The sequence below is a fragment of the Octopus bimaculoides genome, chromosome 19, assembly GCF_001194135.2.
Source record: "Octopus bimaculoides isolate UCB-OBI-ISO-001 chromosome 19, ASM119413v2, whole genome shotgun sequence".
Taxonomy (NCBI): domain Eukaryota; kingdom Metazoa; phylum Mollusca; class Cephalopoda; order Octopoda; family Octopodidae; genus Octopus; species Octopus bimaculoides.
Window position 1 is genome coordinate 49,728,365 of NC_068999.1, and position 2,596 is coordinate 49,730,960.

At 34.9% G+C, this 2,596-nt stretch overlaps 1 long non-coding RNA gene across 1 annotated transcript in view; it reads right to left on the reverse strand.

Moving 5' to 3' along the window:
• Positions 1-2,596, reverse strand: part of LOC128250132 (uncharacterized) — an 80,496-nt gene that overhangs the window by 34,408 nt on the left and 43,492 nt on the right. The gene's annotated exons all lie outside the window — the stretch shown is intronic.

The following is a 2,596-nucleotide window of genomic DNA, read 5'->3' on the forward strand; positions in this document are numbered from 1 at the left end:
AGAGGAAAACAATCATACTAACACACACACACACACACATACACCAACACTAAATGCTTGTCTAGTGTGATATATATATGTGTATGCATGTGTATGTGTGTATGTGTGCGTGTGTGTGTGTGAGAGAGAGAGAGAGAGAGAGAGAGAGAGAAAGATAGAGCACATGGTTTGGTGGATAGGGTGTTGCACTCACGATCGGCAGATCGTAATTTCAATTCCTAGAGCGGGTGGTGCGTTGTGTTCTTGAGCAAAACAGTTCATCTCTGGCTGATCTGCAATCAGTTCGACTCGTGGCGCATGGTACACCGTGCACCTGTTTAGACAACGTCGATTTAATAGAGAGAGTGAGCTAATGTCTTTCATGAACATTTGATGTAACCCAGTATCAACCTGTTGCATGGTCGAGTCGTCGGTGACTAAACTGGCAACCCCATCGATCTTACTTGGTGAGGAGGGTGATTGCTGGACACCCCGCAGCACGAAAACATGATTTGTCAAATGGTGGAAGTGCTCATGAGCAGTCAACAGCCATCCAACAATATCTGTACATGTGTATGTATGCATGTACGTATGCGCGGACACGAGGAAATACCTGGGTTGGTGTCCAGGTGTGCGGTTGGCCTACTGATTTCACAACATCTGTCTAGAAGAAGGAAACTCCGAGAGAAAACCTGCGACATCGACAATATTTGATGATGTAGACTAGTTCTTCTTTTCGAGTTTATGTTGTCCATGTTCAGAAAGTGGGACTGGATTTATGCAAACCCTTCCCACTATAAAAAAATTGCCATGCACAGGCATCGCTTGAAAAAAAAGCAAGACCTATTATATATATAATATCACATTCTGTAACAATACATCACTAAGGAAGCGTTTAAGATATACTATCTGGTTGTTCTGTCATGAAATAAATTCCTGAATTCCATCTAGTGACACTCCACAGAAATCTGAACACCGAATCCGCCAGATTCACAGAGCAAATATCAATTGTTTCTAATGCTAATGCAAATAGAAGCAAACATAAATGTATGAACTTTGCCGTTTAGAGTGATATGCACTTTGTAGAGTATTATTTTATCAACTTCCGAATAGCATCACATGTGAAAGTCATAAATTTGTAATATGGAAATGGAGAACATTAGGAAAAAGAAAACACAAACGAAAGTTACTCCATTTTAACTCTTTGATGTTGAACTGAATATGCAATAAAAAAAAACTCTATTCACACATTTAAGAGTACCATACCCAATGTAATACGATATTATTTCTCTGAACCCAAGCTTCAAAAACTACCAATGTCCTACATATAATTTTATTATATTCCATAGGCATATACAAACGGTGTAATGACTCGAATTCAATCTATCACAGCCTTTCTGTACCGCAATCGTCTACCTCCACTTTGTCGCCATTTTCTTCGATTTCATGGAAAAATGTACTTATAAGAAAGGTTTGTTGTTACAATCAACAGTTATTGGTCTATTGTTATGTAAATAAATCTACCGCTATATATTTGTAAATATTTAGCAATGGATTCAACAGACAATATGAAAATATGCAGTTGTTCTCATAAGTACGAAGAAAACTCATTCAAACCTCTTACAAAGTTTCATGCTTTCAAATAACTGCAGATTGTAACAAAGAATTATGAAAATGCTCAAATGCACTCATTATTGGAACTCTATATTATTATCCTGCATCCACAAAACAAGTGTTTAAAAATAATATATTAGTTATATATAGTAGATATAAGAATCAATTCCAGGGGCCCTATTATCGATTTTTTTTGCATAAAATTTAAGTCTGGCACTAGTTTTCCAGACATGAGTTCTACTCACGTGTCAAGTTTCATCAATATCGAGAAAACGATGTAGGAGGAGTTAGATAACAATGCCACAAACAAACATACCCGCAGATTTCCACATATATAGTAGATATATATATATATGTGTATAGGTATGTGACACAACAATAAAACTGTTATAGTATATATAGTTATATATATATATATATATATATATATATATATATATAGTTATATATATATACAGTTCCAAACATTGCGTCTGTCTGTATATGTGTGTGTGGAGTATGGTGTGTGTATGTGTGTGTATATATATGTGTGTGTGTGTGTGTGTGTGTGTGTGTGTGTGTGTGTGTGTGTGTGCTGTGACTCCATCGTAATCAATCTGCCAGACTTCGGTTTCTTTGGTAAATTATTTCTGTTGTAAAAGAATTCCACGAATATTTAAAACCTCGTGCCATTTTCTCTATTCTTTCATTCTGTCGTTCTGCCATTCAGTTGTACTGTCTTTCTATCTCTTCTCACTTCGTTTGTTTCTCTCTTTGTTACGTTCATTATTCTTAATTTATTTCCTTTCTTTCACGATAATTGTTTGTTTTTCTTATTTTCTACATTGTCTTTGTTTTCGTTTTTTTTTTTTTAGTTTCTATCTCTCTGGCTTTCGTTCTTTCAAACCTTTTTTCTCCAATTTTCGTTATATACTTATGTTTGTATGTACATATGCTGTACGTATGCATTTATATGAGTATGTATAGTATATATATATATATATATATATATATATATATATAT